This window comes from Coregonus lavaretus (assembly GCF_964263955.1).
Source record: "Coregonus lavaretus genome assembly, chromosome: 23".
NCBI lineage: Eukaryota > Metazoa > Chordata > Actinopteri > Salmoniformes > Salmonidae > Coregonus > Coregonus lavaretus.
The window spans coordinates 19,739,704-19,758,899 of record NC_140010.1 but is presented as its reverse complement, the minus strand read 5'-3'; the positions used below and the strand labels follow the sequence as shown (position 1 = coordinate 19,758,899).

Sequence of the window (19,196 nt, the reverse complement as noted above, 5' to 3'; positions counted from 1 at the left end):
TAGCATGGGCGACTGGGAAAAACAAATTGGTACAATTTAAGACCAAGTGCCAAACAATAATGCAGGCACTAGGGATGGGGGTGTGAGCATGCAGGTCTGGGCAGAAGAGATGTAGTCATTGTTTGTAAGTTGTAGTTCGTATGTTTTTTTGTTTTTGTGGAATGTAGAAAAAATAAATAATTTGCAGTTATACTTCAAACAATTTATCCAATCAACATTACTTTACAAACGTATTTATCTTAAATTCTCTTTCTCTACTGCAGTGAGGTCAGGTGGACAGTCTGAGTACTATGACAACTGACACCACAGGAGGCTGAGTGAGCCAGTGTAAGGGACAAGTTTTGGAAACCCTGAATTACACCACAGCAGAAGGTTTCAGAGATCCATCTAAGAGCTTCACTCTTCATCATGCCCTTTCTGTGATGGGAAAGAACTAGAGAATAGAGAGATACATCAGGGAGAGAAGATATTGGTAAGCACTGGTCAAGCTTTAGTAGATAAAGTGGAAATCTAGCCTATAGAGTTAAGACTGTACAGTGCCTTCAGAAAGTATTCACACTCTCACTTTTTCCACATTTTTTGTGTTACAGCCTGAATTTAAAATGTATTAAATTGAGATGCTTTGTCACTGGCCTACATGCAATACCCCATAATGTCAAAGTGGAATTATGTTTTTAGAAATGTGTACAAATTCATTAAAAATGGAAAGCTGAAATGTCTTGAGTCAAGAAGTATTCAACCCCTTTGTTATGGCAAGCCTAAGTAAGTTCAGGAGTAAGAATGTGCTTAGCAAGTCACGTAATATGTTGCATGCACTCACTCTGTGTGCAATAATAGTGTTTAACATGATTTTTTAATGACTACCTAATCTCTGTACCCAACCCATACAATGATCTGTAAGGTCCCTCAGTCGAGCAGTGTATTTCAAACACAGATTCAACCACAAAGGCCAGGGAGGTTTTCCAATGCCTCGCAAAGAAAGGCACCTATTGGTAGATAGGTAAAAAAAGCAGACATTGAATATCTCTTTGAGCATGGTGAAGTTATTAATTACATTTTGGATGGCGTATCAATACACCCAGTCACTACAAAGATACAGGTGGCCTTCCTAACTCAGTTGCCCGAGAGGAAGGAAACCGCGCAGGGATTTCACCATGAGGCCAATGGTGAATTTTAAACAGTTACATAGTTTAATGGCTGTGATAGGAGAGAACTGAGGATGGATCAACAACATTGTAGTTACTCCACAATACTAACCTAATTGACAGAGTGAAAAGAAGGAAGCCTGTACATAATATTAATATTCCAAAACATGCATCCTGTTTGCAACAAGGCATTAAAGTAATACTGCAAAAAAATGTGTCAAAGCAATTCACTTTTTGTCACGAATACAAAGTGTTATGTTTGGGGCAAATCCAATACAACACATAACTGAGTACCACTCTCCATATTTTCAAGCATAGTGGTGGCTGCATCATCTTATGGGTATGCTTGTAATCGTTAAGATCTGGGGTGTTTTTTGGGATAAAAAAGAAACTGAAAAAGCACAGGAAAAAGCCTAGAGGAAAACCTGCTTCAGTCTGCTTTCCACCAGACACTGGGAGATTAATTCACCTTTCAGCAGGACAATAACCTAAAACACAAGGCCAAATCTACACTGGAGTTGCTTACCAAGAAGACAGTGAATGTTCTTGAGTGGCCGAGTTACAGTTTTGACTTAAATCTAATTGAAAATCTATGGGAAGACTTGAAAATGGTTGTCTAGCAATGATCAACAACTTGAAGAATTTTTAAAGAATAATGGGCAAGTGTTGCACAATCCAGGTGTGGAATGCTCTTAGAGACTTACCCAGAAAGACTCACAGCTGTAATCATTGCAAAAGGTGCTTCTACAAAGTATTGACTCAGGGGTGTGAATACGTATGTAAATTAGATATTTCTGTATTTCATTTTCAATAACTTTGCTGAAATTTCTAAAAACATGTTTTCATTTGGTCATTATGGGGTATTGTGTATAGATGGGTGAGAATATTTTAAATATTTAATCCATTTTGAATTCAGGCTGTAACACAACAAAATGTGCGATAAGTCAAGGAGTATGAATACTTTCTGAAGGCACTGTATTACATCAAACGTGCCATAGCAATAAAACATTGTCTTTGTTTACAAACTAGCTTATGAACAAACACTTCCTCTTTCTGAAAACTAAAAGCATATACTTGTTTAGGGAGTCTACCTAGTAGTAGTAAAAGTGGGTTTTTACAGTGCCCAGAACCATTCTGTGGATTCATTTAGCCACCGTGACAATACAACATTGCAAGTGATGAAAAGGTGTCCTAAATCTTGGACTCTTCAATATAAGGCCCTTGATTTGTCACTTAAACATCATAATACACTGATAAATTACTATTTTTTTATGACACTTCACATAAGTGTAACAGTTGATGACACTTCAGCTACATCCTCATCACCTCCTTAATCCATTCACTAACCAATTACCTAGGCTAAATATTTAACTAGACTTAACTATCAGAAAGACTGGATGGCTACGTATTTTAATACTTTTGAAGTAACATTTCACAAGGTAAGTAACACATTCTAATGGTGTAGACTTATCAAGACCTGAAGATAAGAACCAACTCTCATAACAGGATACTGTAAAAAGTGTAATTTGGAATCACTTTGACTAACCAACTGACCACCAATTCCTCTTAAAAGTATAATTACTAGCATGACACATACAGAATACCAATCCTATATGACAAATACAGGCTATATATTGACAAAGGCAGGTGATAAAATCTGATGCATTATGATAATACTGTTATAATTCTTTACTTAAAAAATAAAATATATTTCAATGTAGTTTTGGTCTGATTTTTTGGGTTTGAATAAGAACGTTGCTTTATGAATGTTTACATGTGGTTACATAGTCACTCACAACAAAAATATATATTTTCTACTTTTGCTTATGATATTGAAATACTAGAATAAAAAAATTAAAATGATATTCAAGAATCTGGAAATTAACTTAGCACGCAGCTTGTTGACCTGAGACTCAGCGATGTCGGCCCTTTCCTCAGCCTCGTCCAGCTCATGCTGTATTTTGTGGACTTGCCCAGATGGTTGTTGGCCTGCTTCTCCTGTGACACGGAAACACAACAAGCATAATTATAGCAAAAGCAGAGACCGATACACTTAAGCAAGCGAAAGGTCCCCAATATTATAAGTAAGTCCACACTTACAGCTTCCTCGGCAGCTCTCTTGTAGGCTTTCACCATCTGCTGCAGCTTATCGACAAGGTCTTGGAGGCGGGCCATATTCTTGCAGTCCTCATCAGTCTGTAAAGACAGAATCCATAGCAAATAGCAGTTAGTTGATGAAAAGCACAAATCTATGCTTGCCTGTCATGGTAACAACTATATAAAAAAAGATTACCTGGTAGGTGATCGAAAAGTTCTTGAAGGCGGGCCATATTCTTACGGTCCTCCTCATTCTGTCCCAAAAAAGTTAAACCCATTTGTTATAAGGTCGAAAGACTGGACAGCCAATGACAGTGTTACTAAAGATACCTGGTAGGTCAGCTCCTTGATGCACCTCTCATATTTAGGAATTCCTTTGCTTGCATCAGCACCCTTCTTCTGCTCAGCCTCAACCTCATTCTCCATCTCCTTCACTTGTCACAACAAATAAATAACATTTATGTTACAGGATGCAGTATTATTATTTTGCAAATGTCTCAATATGTAATGTAAAGTTACACTTACCCTGGCCTCCAGCTTCTGCACCTGCTTCTTGCCCCCTTCAAAGCTATTTGTTCAGCCTCATCCAGACGGTGCTGCAGGTCCTTGATGGTTTGCTCCATGTTCTTCTTCATACGCTCCAGGTGAGAACTGGTGTCCTGCTCTTTCTTCAGCTCCTCTGCACTCCTGCACTGCCTCCTCTGCCTCAGTCTGAAGCTGGTTTGTGTCGCCCTCCAGCTTCTCCTTTTGGTTTGGCAGGCTGGTGTTCTACAGATGGGAATATGTTTCCACTGTTATAGAGTGGGACACTCCACAGGAAATAAACAATACAACAGTAACATACTATTGCTAAATTCCCTAAATAATCATTTTCACACCGGTGAGTTCAGCAGCTGCACCCTCTCACTGATGTCCAGCAGCTCTTGCTTAGCCAGCTTGCGACCTCTCTGAGTCTGTTCAAGACAGTTAGTTAGCACCTCCAGCTATGCTTGTATCAGATTGTTATGTCTCTCTACAATGGCAATGTTCTCCTTCAGATCATTATTGGAACGAAGAGAGTCATCCAACTGGAGTTGGGCATCCTAGAAGACAAGACATTTGTACAATGAATTAAGTCAATTGCTTTTTACCAGATGTAGACCTTAAATAATCTGATATGTTTTACTCCGGATTTACCTTCAGATGAGCATGAACGCTCTTCAGCTGATTCTGGGCCTCTGATGCCTGCCTGTTGGATTGGCTGAGCTGGATTTCCTTCTTCTTCAGCCTAAGGGCTTCGGTCCTGCTCTGGCGCTCTGCCTCGAGCGCTACAGGGTATCAATGTTCCTCTGCAGATTCCTCTTGGACTGGTCCATCTCCTTGTCCTTTTCAGCCAGCTTGCGCTCAATATCAGCCATTACCTGATTGAACTCTAGCTGGGCTCTCAGAATCTTACCCTCTTCATGCTCCAGAGAAGCCTGTTAGATCACAATGGTTCAGGTTTATTATAAAGGTGTACAGTATAAGTTCGTACAAGATATTATGAATCGATACTGGACAGAGGGCACCTACTTCAGCTTCCTCCAGAGCAGATTGGATCTCACTTTTCTCCTTTTCCAGCTGTTTCCTTATTTTCTCCAGCTCGTGGATGCTCTTTCCTCCCTCGCCAAGTTGCTGAGTAAGGTCGGAAATCTCAGCTGTGAGGAATCTGTTGGAAACAATCAAACAAAAATGTAATTTAAAAGAAAGGATCATGCACCTCTAATTTAAGATATTTATCTACGGCTTAAAATGTTTACTTTGTCAAAGTTTTTTTGTTTCTTGTTCAGAGCAGCAGCAGCGGCATTAGATCTCTCCACATCTACCATGAGATCTTCAATCTCATTCTGCAGTCTGTGTTTGGTCTTCTCCAAGGAGGAACACTTGGCGTTCACTGCCTCCACAGCTTCTTCAGCATCCTGCAGGCGTTGATCCAGTTTCTTCCTAGTTTAAAGAATCAGAAACAGGAGAAATGTAGTATCTGCAGTGTGACTTATTTTGCTTCATAGGTAAATTAACCTTGGACACTTACTAATAGCTGCGTGGTCAGCTATCAGACACACTTTTTGTTTGTCTTACATTTTAGAAGAAACATAAGACAAACAAAAAAGCTTATCTGCTACAAGAGAAACCGTGTCTTTCTTCAAAAACATTTCAGTAGAAGAGTGGATACATTTCTGTTATGACTGTCATGATTTCTTACATAGCTTCCTCCAGTTCTTCAGTTTTCTGAATGGCATCAGTCTCATACAGTGAGGGTAAAAAGTATTTGATCCCCTGCTGATTTTGTACATTTGCCCACTGAAAAAGACATGATCAGTCTATCATTTTAATGGTAGGTTTATTTGAACAGTGAGAGACAGAATAACAACAACAAAATCCAGAAAAACGCATGTCAAAAATGTTATAAATTGATTTGCATTTTAATGAGGGAAATAAGTATTTGACCCCTCTGCAAAACATGACTTAGTACTTGGTGGCAAAACCCTTGTTAGCAATCACAGAGGTCAGACGTTTCTTGTAGTTGGCCACAAGGTTTGCACACATCTCAGGAGGGATTTTGTCCCACTCCTCTTTGCAGATCTTCTCCAAGTCATTAAGGTTTCAAGCCTGACGTTTGGCAACTCGAACTTTCAGCTCCCTCCACAGATTTTCTATGGGATTAAGATCTGGAGACTGGCTAGGCCACTCCAGGACCTTAATGTGCTTCTTCTTGAGCCACTCCTTTGTTGCCTTGGCCATGTGTGTTTTGGGTCATTGTCATGCTGGAATACCCATCCACAACCCATTTTCAATGCCCTGGCTGAGGGAAGGAGGTTCTCCCCCAAGATTTGATGGTACATGGCCCCGTCCATCGTCCCTTTGATGCGGTGAAGTTGTCCTGTCTCCTTAGCAGAAAAACACCCCCAAAGCATAATGTTTCCACCTCCATGTTTGACGGTGGGGATGGTGTTCTTGGGGTCATAGGCAGCATTCCTCCTCCTCCAAACATGGCGAGTTGATTTGATGCCAAAGAGTTCTATTTAGGTCTCATCTGACCACAACACTTTCACCCAGTTCTCCTCTGAATCATTCAGATGTTCATTGGCAAACTTCAGACGGGCCTGTATATGTGCTTTCTTGAGCAGGGGGACCTTGCGGGCACTCCAGGATTTCAGTCCTTCACGGCGTAGTGTGTTACCAATTGTTTTCTTGGTGACTATGGTACCAGCTGCCTTGAGATCATTGACAAGATCCTCCTGTGTAGTTCAGGGCTGATTCCTCACCGTTCTCATGATCATTGCAACTCCACGAGGTGAGATCTTGCATGGAGCCCCAGGCCGAGGGAGATTGACAGTTATTTTGTGTTTCTTCCATTTGCGAATAATCGCACCAACTGTTGTCAACTTCTCACCAAGCTGCTTGGCGATGGTCTTGTAGCCCATTCCAGCCTTGTGTAGGTCTACAATCTTGTCCCTGACATCCTTGGAGAGCTCTTTGGTCTTGGCCATGGTGGAGAGTTTGGAATCTGATTGATTGATTGCTTCTGTGGACAGGTGTCTTTTATACAGGTAACAAGTTGAGATTAGGAGCACTCCCTTTAAGAGTGTGCTCCTAATCTCAGCTCGTTACCTGTATAAAAGACACCTGGGAGCCAGAAATCTTTCTGATTGAGAGGGGGTCAAATACTTATTTCCCTCATTAAAATGCAAATCAATTTATAACATTTTTAACATGCGTTTTTCTTGATTTTTTTGTTGTTATTCTGTCTCTCACTGTTCAAATAAACCTACCATTAAAATTATTGACTGATCATTTCGTTGTCAGTGGGAAAACGTACAAAATCAGCAGGGGATCAAATACTTTTTTCCCTCACTGTACTTAGTTCTCTACTGAGCCACCTCAGAGTTAGCCTTGGACATGCCACGCTGCAGCCAAGCTTTGGCTTCCTGTTGTTCCTCATACTGCTCTATAAGCAGGTCACTGTCATGGCGAGCAGACTGCACTGCATGGTCTAGTGCATTTTTTGCTTGGGAGACAAATATTTTCACACATTGTGTATTATTAGCTAAGGAGATTACAGTATCTTATATAGCTTCAGATGAACATATTCATCTCTCACCTTTGTCTCCTCCTGCAGTTGTCTTTTGAGGTCCTCAATCTGCTGAGTGTAGGACAGCTTCCCTCTACTCAGCTGAGATACAAGGGATTCCTTTTCCTCAAGCTGACTGGAAAGCTGCCCTAGTGAAGTAAATTATGAAACTGTTAAGATTTCACTGCCTTGATCAGTGTGGAAGAAGGCATAATTTACTAATATTGATTATCATTTATCATAAGCTCTTAGCATGTTGTTACAACCTAGGCAGGTTGAGAATTTTTGCAATCAAGGTGACAGACAGTGACACATTCAATAACACCTTGCACACTCTTGCCTGCATCTAGCTGATCTAGGGTGTAATCATTAGTTCAACAGTTGCAAACGAGAGTTTCTATTGGACAAATTCAGGTATGTTTATCCTTGTTTCATTTCGTTTGCTTCCATTTAAGAAACATTTTTCAACAGAATCGGCGCAATGAATACACACACACACAGTTCACTTTCATAGCAGCCACATACAAACAGCTCATTGTATATATAATTCCGTCTCGCATCTATCTACGCATTCTCCTCTCACCTTTTCCCTTCGCTTGTGGACTTCAGTGCACAACACATCAGCTGTCTGTGACCAGGCGAAAGTGAAAGAAATATATACTACGAAATACAGCTCTCTGTCTTTCTCTCTCTCTCTTGCGTCTCCTTAATTTTGGAATACATGAATTTGTTCAAAACTGTTCAACTATTATATTTCTCTCTCTTTGAGTCAACTACTCACCACATTTTATGCACTGCAGTGCTAGCTAGCTGTAGCTTATGCTTTCAGTACTAGATTAATTTTCTGATCCTTTGATTGGGTGGACAACATGGCAGTTCATGCTGCAAGAGCTCTGATAGGTTGGAGGATGTCCTCTGAATGTTGTCATAATAACTGTAAGTCTGTGGAAGGGGGTGAGAACCAGAGGAAGACAGAAGCTAGTTGTCTTCCGGCTACACCGTGGTGCTACCCTACAGAGTGCTGTTGAGGCTACTGTAGACCTACATTGCAAAACAGTGTGTTTTAATCAATTATTTGGTGACGTGAATATATTTAGTATAGTTTTATCTAAAAGTAATAACTTTTTTTATGTTTCACTTTTATTTTTTCTGAAATTCACTGAGTACGATGGTCCTCCCCTTCCTCCACTGAGGAGCCTCCACTGCTTGAACCCATTTGCAGTCCACATTGTTCTAAGTAATTGCATGGCTTCAATAGCATTCACACTGATCTATAGGGGCTAGGCCTACTGTAAATTGCATTATGGCTGAGAATGGACATGCCAAACATTGTCAATAAGCAAGATGAAATTAATTATTGATAAGGCCTAAAAAGACAATTAATAATTTGAATCAAATTCTAAACAAAACGAATCATCAACTTGTTTTATATAGGCTATGTCACACTGACAGGCACCATAATTTCTCCCTGTGGGCATATAATATTAAAACAACGCAGACTATGGAGGGTTTTACGCACATCCAAGCTTTTCACAGTAGCTGGACAAAGATCCAATATAAAGAGAAAGGGAGAATGTCCACTCACCGTTATACTGCTCCCAAATAGGCCTATGTTTTAATAATATAATAGAAACCATCTTACAGATCAGATCGCATTCACACATCTCCAGAAGTTGCATTGCAAGCGTGCCACGGATGTTGTCACCATAAAACCAGGAAGGTGAATCATTCTAATAACTTTGGTTGTAATAGTATTTTACGAAAAACAAGCGAAACGTTTTTTTTTAAACAACAATAATAAATCAATGGAAAATGTACTACATCATGAAATAGCCAGGATAAAAAAGACACACATTGCTGTCGAACCAGCCTATGTTATATTAGTCCTAAGGAAGGGCTTGAGTTTTGAACATATGAAACGGAAAAGAAGCAACTTGTACAGGTTACATATAACTTCTAGGTATTCACAATGTTCTCATCTCTCGTTTCATGATGGGCATGGACACGTAGCTTACATCAGGGAGGGGGTTTTACGCACATCCAAAACGGGACCAGCATGGCTAAAATAATGTGGGCCTGCCTACAATGCATAGATAAAAAAGCAATGTCAGCTCACTGTTTTACTCATTTACATTTTAGTCATTTAGCAGACGCTCTTATCCAGAGCGACTTACAGTTAGTGAGTGCATACATTTTTTAAAATATTTTTTCCCCCATACTGGCCCCCGTGGGAATCGAACCACCATCCTGGCGTTGCAAGCGCCATGCTCTACCAACTGAGCTACACAGGGCCCAAACTTCTCTCAAACTTGATATTTTAATAAAGCTTTGGTGATTAAGATTTATTTCCATCTGGTCTCAGGAGACAAACCCTTTATCGACACAGTCTTGACTACTTCGCGATTTCATTGGGCAGACCAAAAGAAAAGCCTTCATTGAGAGGAGTGGAGGCTATGCTTGGTTTTTTATCAAATTAAACGAAATGGAAAAAACAATCTTTTTTTTATATTTCTAAATGCGAAGCACACAGACACCAAAAGCACATTAGGCTACTCTTGTTCCATGCGTCAAGGCTGGATAGGCAGCGAAAAATTCAAAATTAATGCCATAACCAACTGCATTACCACTAAAATCAGCTTTAGGTTGGTTTTACATATCAGCGCTGCCTGAAATTAGCACTTTAGATTACGTTTTTAAGGACACACCTAAAATATTTCCACCCCACCCATCTGAGCACAAGCGAGCTGATATAAGACAGGTAAATTGCCGAACCTGAAGTTAGGGCTGGAAAATCAGTGTGACAGTTTTCACATGACGAAATTGCAAACTAACGTGCGTTTGACACGGGCGCCACTTTAACACCAGCTGAAAATATAGAGCCCCAGGAGCACGAGCACCGAGTCAATGAGCAGCGGTACCAGGTAGTTGAGGTGATTGACGTAAAATGTAAATGTACGTAGGGGTAAAAGTGACTAGGCAATCAGGATATTTAACAAACAGAGTAGCAGCAGCGAATGTAAAGAGTGTGTGAGTAGTGTATGTGCTTGTATGTAAATGTGTGTGCTGGAGTGTCAGTATAGTGGGCCATAGGGCGGCGCACAATTGGCCCAGGGTAGGGAAGGGAATGGCCGGCAGGGATGTAGCTCAGTTGGTAGAGCATGGCGTTTGCAACGCCAGGGGTGTGGCTTCGATTCCCACGGGGGGCCAGTATGAAAAATAAAAAAATAATGTATACACTCACTAACTGTAAGTCGCTCTGGATAAGAGCGTATGCTAAAATGAAAAAAAAAAAAAGTAAAAAAAAAAAAATGTGTGCTTCTGCATCACTTGCTGTTTGGGGTTCTAGGCTGGGTTTCTGTATAGCACTTTGTGACATATGCTGATGTAAAACTGGCTTTATAAAGACATTTGATTGATTGAGTGTGTGGGTAGAGTCCAGTGAGTGTGCATAGAGCCAGTGCAAAAAGTAGGGGGTCAATGCAAATAGTCCAGGTAGACATTTGATTAACTGTTCAGCAGTCTTATGGCTTGGGGGTAGAAGCCGTTCAGGAGCCTTTTAGTTCCAGACTTGGCACTCTGGTACCGCTTGCCGTGGGGTAGCAGAGAGGACAGTCTATGACTTGGGTGGCTGGAGTCTTTGACCATTTTTACCGCCTGGTAAAACCGCCTGGACCGCCTGGAACAGAGGTCCTGGATGGCAGGGAGCTCAGCCCCAGTGATGTACTGGGCCATACGCATTACCCTCTGTAGCGCCTTACGGTCAGATGCCAAGCAGTTGCCAAACCAAGCGGTGATGCAGCCAGTCAAGATGCTCTCAATGGTGCAGCTGTAGAACCTTTGAAGGACCTGAGAGCCCATGCCAAATATTTTCAGCCTCAAGACACGCTCCACTACAGCCCTGTCAATGTGAATGGGGGTGTGCTCAGCCCTCCGTTTCCTGTAGTCCACGATCAGCTCCTTTATCTTGCTGACGTTTAGGGAGAGGTTGTTTTCCTGCCACCACACTGCCAGGTCTCTTACCTCCTCCATATAGGCTGTCTCATCGTTGTGTGGTAGGCCTTGTTGTGTTGGAGTCGTGCGCAGCCATGCAGTCGTGGGTGAACAGGGAGTACAGGAGGGGACTAAGCACGCACCCCCGAGGGGCCCCCGTGTTGAGGGTCAGCGTGGCGGATGTGTTGTTGCCTACCCTCACCAGCTGGGGGCAGCCCGTCAGGAAGTCCAGGATCCAGTTGCAGGTGTTCAGTCCCAGGGTCCTTAGCTTAGTGATTGAAGGACACCTTTTGTCCAGGTGGGAAAGGGAAGTGTGGAGTGCAATAGAGATTGCGTCATCTGTGGATCTGTTGGGGCCGTATGCAAATTGGAGTCGGTCCAGGGTTTCTGGGATGATGGTGTTGATGTCAGCCATGACCAGCCTTTCAAAGCATTTCATGGATACAGATGTGAGTGCTACGGGGCGATAATCATTTAGACAGGTTACCTTGGCATTCTTGGGCACATGGACGATGGTGGTCTTCTTGAAACATTTAGGTACTACAGTCTGGGTCAGGGAGAGGTTGAAAATGTCAGTGAAGACACTTGCCAGCTGGTCAGCGCATGCTCTGACTAAGCGTCCTGGTAATCTGTCTGGCCCTGCGGCCTTGTGAATGTTAAACTGTTTAAAGGTCTTACTCACATTGGCTACAGAGACATTGATCACACAGTCATCCAGAACAGCTGGTGCTCTAATGCATGGTTCAGTGTTGCTTGCCTCGAAGCGATAATAGAATGAATTTAGCTCGTCTGGTAGGCTCGCGTCACTGGGCAGCTCGTGGCTGGGTTTCCCTTTCTAACCCGTGATAGTTTGCAAACCCTGGCACATCTGACAAGCGTCAGAGCTGGAGTAGTAGGAATCGATCTTAGTCCTGTATTGACGCTTTGCCTGTTTGATGGTTCGTCGGAGGGCGTAGCAGGATTTCTTATAAGCCTCCGGATTAGTGTCCCGCTCCTTGAAAGCGGCAGCTCTAGCCTTTAGCTCAGTGCGGATGTTGTCTGTAATCTATGGCTTCTGGTTGGGATGTGTACGTACGGTCACTGTGGGGACGACATCGTCAATTAACTTATTAATGAAGCCGGTGACTAATGTGGTAAACTCAATGCCATCGGATGAATCCAGGAACATATTCCAGTCTGTGCTAGCAAAACAGTCCTGTAGCTTAGCATCCGCATCATTGGACCACTTCCTGTTTGAGTTTTTGCTTGTGAGCAGGAATCAGGAGGATAAAGTTATGGTCAGATTTACCAAATGGAGGGTGAAGGTGATCTAGAGTTTTTTCGCCTCTAGTTGAACAGGTGACATGCTGGCATCATCGGTCACTGGGAGCGCGGCCTCTGGTTGAGCATTTTCTTGTTTGCTTATGGCCCTATACAGCTCGTTGAGTGCGGTCTTAGTGCCAGCATCGGTTTGTGGTGGTAAATAGACAGCTACAAAAAATATAGATGTAAACTCTCTTGGTAAATAGTATGAGGTATTCTAACTCAGGTGAGCAGAACCTTCGAGACTTCCTTAATTTAAGAGACAGGGGCGCAACTTTGGTTTTAGAAGTGGGGGGGACATAATTGTTTTAAACACTCTGCATGGTCCTGAAGCACACCGTTGCCTCGATTGGTATCACATTCCAATAATAAAACTGGGGGGGATAAAAATGCAATTTCAGAATGTGGGGGGACATGTCCCCCCCCGTCCCCAGTGAAAGTTGCGCCCCTAATTAGAGATCTCACACCAGCTATTGTTAACAAAGAGACACACACTACCCCTCTTGAGTTTACCTGACGCTGCTGTTTTGTTCTTCCGATGTATAGAAAAAAACTGCTAGATTTATATTTTTCATGTCCTTGTTTAGCCACGACTCTGAAAACCTAGGATATTACAGTTCTTCAGATGACGTTGATAGGATAGTGAATGGAGCTCGTCCAGTTTATTCTCTAGTGATTGAATGTTTGCCAATAGAACAGAGGGTAGAGGCAGTTTAACCACCATGTAGTCTCTATCCCGCACGCCGGCCTCTCTAACACTGCCTCTTCCTTTTTTTGAATGCCGGGGTTTTGGCCTGGTACGGTATGAGCAGTACAATCTTAGAAAAAAGGGTTCTTCGGCTGTCCCATTGGAGAACCCTTTTTGGTTCCAGGTAGTAGAACTCTTTTGTGTTCCACGTAGAACCCTCTGTGAAAAGGGTTCTACATGGAACCCAAAAGGGTTATACCTGGAACCAAAAGGGTTATACCTGGAACCAAAAAGGGTTCTTCAAAGGGTTCTCCTATGGGGACAGCCGAAGAACCCTTATTGGTTAAGTTGCAGCGGAGGGTGCAGAGCTGGTGGCCCGGGTAGCATGGCCAGCCTTAGCAATATGCTTGTTGAAATTTTTAATTATCGTAGATTTATCGGTAGTGACAGTGTTTCCTAGCCTCAGTGCAGTGGGCAGCTGGGAGTAGGTGCTCTTATTCTCCATGGACTTAACAGTGTCCCAAAACATTTTGGAGTTAGTGCTACAGGATGCACATTTCTGTTTGAAAAAGTTAGCCTTTGCTTTCCTAACTGATTGTGTATATTGGTTCCTGACTTCCCTGAAAAGTTGCATATCGTGGGGGCTGTTCGATGCTAATGCAGTACGCCACAGGATGTTTTTGTGCTGGTCAAGGGCAGTCAAGTCTGAGGAGAACCAGGGGCTATATCTGTTCTTAGTTCTGAATTTTTTGAATGGGGCATGCTTATTTAAGATGGAGAGGAAAGCACTTTTAAAGAACAACCAGGCATCCTCTACTGACGGAAGGAGGTCAATATCCATCCAGGATACCCGGGCCAGGTCAAATAGAAAGGCCTGCTCGCTGAAGTGTTTTAGGGAGCGTTTGACAGTGATGAGGGGTGGTCGTTTGACCGCAGACCCATTATGGACGCAGGCAATAAGGCAGTGATTGCTGAGATCCTGGTTGAAGACAGCGGAGGTGTATTTAGAGGGTAAGTTAGTCAGGATGATATCTATGAGGGTGCCCATGTTTACGGATTTAGGGTTGTACCTGGTAGGTTCCTTGATAATTTGTGTGAGATTGAGGGCATCTAGTTTAGATTGTAGGATGGCCGGGGTGTTAAGCATATCCCAGTTTAGGTCACCAAGCAATACGAACTCTGAGGATAGAAGGGGGGCAATCAATTCACATATGGTGTTCAGGGCACAGCTGGGGGCTGAGGGGGGTCTGTAGCAAGCGGCAACAGTGAGAGACTTATTTCTGGAAAGGTGGATTTTTAGAAGTAGAAGCTCAAACTGTTTGAGCACAGACCTGGATAATATGATAGTTCTATCTAGATGTAAAATGTTGTAGTTGGGAATGGACATTTCAGAATCTTTGGTGGCCTTCCTAAGCCAGGATTCAGACACTGCTAGAACATCAGGGTTGGTGGAGTGTGCTAACGCAGTGAATAACTCAAACTTAGGGAGGAGGCTTCTGATGTTAACATGGAAGAAACCAAGGCTTTTGCAGTTACAGAAGTCAACAAATGATAGCGCCTGGGGAGCAGGAGTGATACTGGGGGCTACAGGGCCTGGGTTAACCTCTACATCACCAGAGGAACAGAGGAGGAGTAGAATAAGGATACGGCTAAAGGCTTTAAGAACTGGTCTTCTAGTGCGTTGGGTACAGAGAATAAAAGGGGCAGATTTCTGGGCGTTGTAGAATAGATTCAGGGCATTATGTACAGACAAGGATATGGAAGGATATGAGTACAGTGGAGGTAAACCTAAGCGTTGGGTAAAGATGAAAGAGATAGCATCACTGGAGGCACCGATTGAGCCGGTCTCCGCGTGTGTGGGGGGTGGGACAAAGGAGCTATCTGAGACAGGTTGAGCAGGACTGGGGACTCTACATTGAAAAAGTACAGTTAGAACTAACCGAAACAACAATAGGCAAGGCATATTGACATGGGAGAGAGGCATAAAGCAGTCACAGGTGTTATTCGAGAGAGCTAAGACAACAGCTGGTAATGGTGATGAAAGTTTGAGCTGAGGCTAAACAGATAAACAGGATGGGGTACCGTATAAAGGAACAGTCCAGCAGGCATCAGCTGTGTAGCTGAGTGATCATAAGGTCCAGTGAACAGCAATAAGTAAGTCCGGGAGCAGTTCAGTGGCTGCTACGCAACAAGTGAGCTGGAGGCATGGCTGTTGATTGCGTGTGCTGGCGGGCCGGAGCTAGCAGATGGATCTTCGTGGTCATCGCAACTGGAAGCCTGTTGAAACCACATCAGACGATTACGTCGGCAGACCAGTCGTGATGGATCGGCAGGGCTCCGTGTCAACACAAGGAGGTCCCGTCCAGTTGACAGAGGTAGATAGCCGGGAGATGGGCCTGGCTCGAGGCTAGCTCAAGGCTAACTGGGGTTAGCCAACAACGACAACAGCCATTCGGTTGCAGCTAGCTAGTTGCGATGATCCGGTGTTAAGGTCCAGTGATTCAGTGATTCCGGCAGAAAATCCGATATGCTCTGGCTCGATAGCGCGATGTGCAGACTGGTCGATAATTGTCCAGGCTAGAGCTGGCTGGTAGGTAGTGCAGGCCATGGCCACGGACAATGGTGAAGACCGCTAACGGTGGCTAATAGCAAGTAGCTAGTTAGCTGGCTAGCTGGCTATTTTCAGCCAGAGGTTCTGGATAAAAATGTTTGAAGAAATAATAGAATCCGTTCCACATTGGGTGAGGCGGGTTGCAGGAAAGTATATTTAGTTAAAGGATGGAAAGTAAGATTGAGAAATATATACGAAAAATACACAAAAAAACAGGCTATTTACATGAGGACACTACAGAAAACACGACTGCACTGCTATGCCATCTTGGATTCGAATACACTTTTGTTTGTTTTGTGAAAATAGGAAAATATTATAAATGTTACAATTACTATTTGTAAATTAAGTCTTAAAAATTTCAGCAAGCATTCAATATGCAGATTGACGTTTATTGTCATGAGTCTTGTTCTGGAGGCAGAATTGGGTGATTTCCGTAAAGATGGGCCAGCTGCAAAGTCAAAATGGCCTTTATTGTAAAAATTCATGAAAACAAACATTTGCTTTTTAGTCTTCATTTAAGGTTATGGTTAGGCATTAGTGTGGTTATGGTTATGGTTAAGCTTAGGGTTAGGTTTAAAATCAGATCTTAGGACTTTGTGGCTGTGCCAGCTAGTGACAACACTGCAGAACTGCCTCCAGAACATGATTGGTGACGAAAAACTCTACCCTGCATTCAATATGTGTGTGTATGTTTCTAAATACTCTAGTTTGGTGATGATACATTAGCATTCAAGCTCTCTGACCAAGGATGGGTAACTGGGACACAATGTAAGAGACATAATTGTCAGACTGCTTGAAGAGATTTTATTCCACACTACTACACACAGCAGAAACATGGTTTTCAGAAGGGTCCAAAGCCTCACTCTTCATCAAATCCTATCTTGATTGTTAGGGAATGTTGGAAAGAAAGGAGACAAAGAGAGACAGCCAGTGAGTGGAAATCTGGCATCAAAAGATAAAAACCATCTATCAAAATATAGAAGGCAAACAATGGTTAGTGGAAACAGAAAGATAGCCAACAGAGTGTTAGCAATCATCTGCCAGGGTCAGAAGCCATAGGTCATATATTTTATGGTAATTCTAACCTTGGAACTAACATCACGGCTCTTGGCATGCAGCTTGTTGACCTGAGACTCAGCGATGTCGGCCCGTTCCTCGGCCTCATCCAGTTCATGCTGTATCTTGCGATCCTTGGTCAGGTTAGTATTGGCCTGTTCCTCCTGTGATACAGAAAAAAAGAAAACATAATGTAGCCTGAGCTAAAACAGCTGGACAGTACCTCAAGAATGAATGCAAAAAGTCCACACTTACAGCCTCTTCTTCAGCTCTCTTGTAGGATTTCACTTTTAGCTGCAGCTTATCGAAAAGTTCTTGAAGGCGGGCCATATTCTTACGGTCCTCCTCATTCTGTCCCAAAAAAGTTAAACCCATTTGTTATAAGGTCGAAAGACTGGACAGCCAATGACAGAGTTACTAAAGATACCTGGTAGGTCAGCTCCTTGATACGCCTCTCATATTTACGAATTCCTTTGATTGCATCAGAACCCTTATTCTGCTCTGCCTCGACCTCATTCTCCAGCTCCCTCACCTGTCACAACAAAGAAATAACATTTATGTTACAGGATGCAGTATTATTATTTTGTGTCTTATGTACAGTATGTACATGTACAATATGTAAAGTTACGCTTACTCTGGCCTCCAGCTTCTGCACCTGCTTCTTGCCCCCCTTCATGGCAATTTGTTCAGCCTCATCCAGGCGGTGCTGCAGGTCCTTGATGGTTTGCTCCATGTTCTTCTTCATACGCACCAGGTGAGAACTGGTGTCTTGCTCTTTCTTCAGCTCCTCTGCCATCATGGCAGCATCAGTAATGGCCTTCTTTGCCTTTTCTTCAGCATTTCTGCACTCCCTCCTCTGCCTCAGTCTGAAACTGGGCGGTGTCAGCCTCAAGTTTCTTCTTCTGATTCAGCAGGCCAGTGTTCTATTCATAGATTTTAAGAAAATAACTTTCTAACAATCACGAAATCCATAATTAGTTATTCTACTTTACCTGTGAGTGCAGCAGCTGCACCCTCTCATTGACATCAGCAGTTCTTGCTCAGCCAGCTTGTGGCCTCTCTCAGTCTGTTCAAGACAGGTTCTTAGCTCCTCCAGCTCTGCCTGCATCAGATTGTTACGTCTCTCTACAATGGCAATGTTCTCCTTCAGACCATCATTGGAACGGAGAGAGTCATCCAACTGGATTTGGGCATCCTAGAGAGAAATATGCAATGTTGGAGATTTTTCAGCAGTATCTACTAGGCACACCACATCATTTCAACTTGGATAATTGGCTAATATTTGGTTGAGATGTTGATCAATGAGATTACAACCTATATCCACCTACTCAAAAAGACAGCCAAAAGTTAGTTGAATTTCCAATATGTTATCACTATGCTTTCAACCATCTAAAAGCACAACCAGATTCCAATGAAAAAACAATGTCTGATTTTTGGTTTAGTTGTTACTCAAATGTCTATCATACTTTCAACTATTTAAAAGCACAGCAAAATTCAAATGGGAATACAATGTCAGATAGTTTGCTTATTTATAGAACAGTTTATTATCACTGTGCTTCATCTGATAGCAGACCAAATGACCTGGATTGCAGTTGAGATTACATTGAAAGTATATGGTGCAAGTGATCGATACTGTTCGAGATTCTGCAGCAATTATGAAGATCTCCACAGACCTGTGATGACCTATGCATGCTATCTTGAACATGCACGCTTTATATGATTACATAAGAAGAAATGTATAGCTACAGTAACCTCAATGTGGCCATGGATGTGTTACTTATTTTAAGGTTGAATGTTACATTTGTTTTTAATATAGCCTTAACTTTAGGCTATTTACTGTATTACAAAAGTAATATTGAATTGTGTTTGGTTGTCAATGCAACCAAATATCAACATTTGAAGGAGATATATCTTCTGCTTGGATAGTTCAATCTGTGCCACTGACTCTGACATTAATTCCAGTTTGTCTACAAATTGATAATTCATATGTTGGATTCACATCTACATCTACATCTATTTAGTTTTTATGTGGAGATCTCTCAACAATCATTCTCAAGATAATAATAATATGCCATTTAGCAGACGCTTTTATCCAAAGCGACTTACAGTCATGTGTGCATACATTTTTGTGTATGGGTGGTCCCGGGGATCGAACCCACTACCTTGGCGTTACAAGCGCCGTGCTCTACCAGCTGAGCTACAGAGGACCACATTAGT

The 19,196-nt window shown here is 42.5% G+C and overlaps 1 pseudogene across 1 annotated transcript in view; it reads right to left on the bottom strand.

The window, feature by feature from the left end:
• Positions 1-396: 396 nt before the first annotated feature.
• Positions 397-19,196, bottom strand: part of LOC311098897 (myosin-1-like) — a 38,449-nt pseudogene continuing 19,649 nt past the window's right edge. The window contains exons 30-45 of the transcript in view: positions 17,972-18,174; positions 17,614-17,902; positions 17,407-17,511; positions 17,235-17,330; positions 17,009-17,143; positions 11,810-11,869; positions 7,363-7,434; positions 7,134-7,204; positions 5,021-5,204; positions 4,794-4,895; positions 4,554-4,699; positions 3,835-4,010; positions 3,573-3,676; positions 3,246-3,341; positions 3,052-3,143; positions 397-433 (exon numbers count right to left, since the gene is read on the bottom strand). The product of the transcript in view is annotated as a myosin-1-like (transcript). The remainder of the gene's footprint in view (positions 434-3,051; positions 3,144-3,245; positions 3,342-3,572; positions 3,677-3,834; positions 4,011-4,553; positions 4,700-4,793; positions 4,896-5,020; positions 5,205-7,133; positions 7,205-7,362; positions 7,435-11,809; positions 11,870-17,008; positions 17,144-17,234; positions 17,331-17,406; positions 17,512-17,613; positions 17,903-17,971; positions 18,175-19,196) is intronic.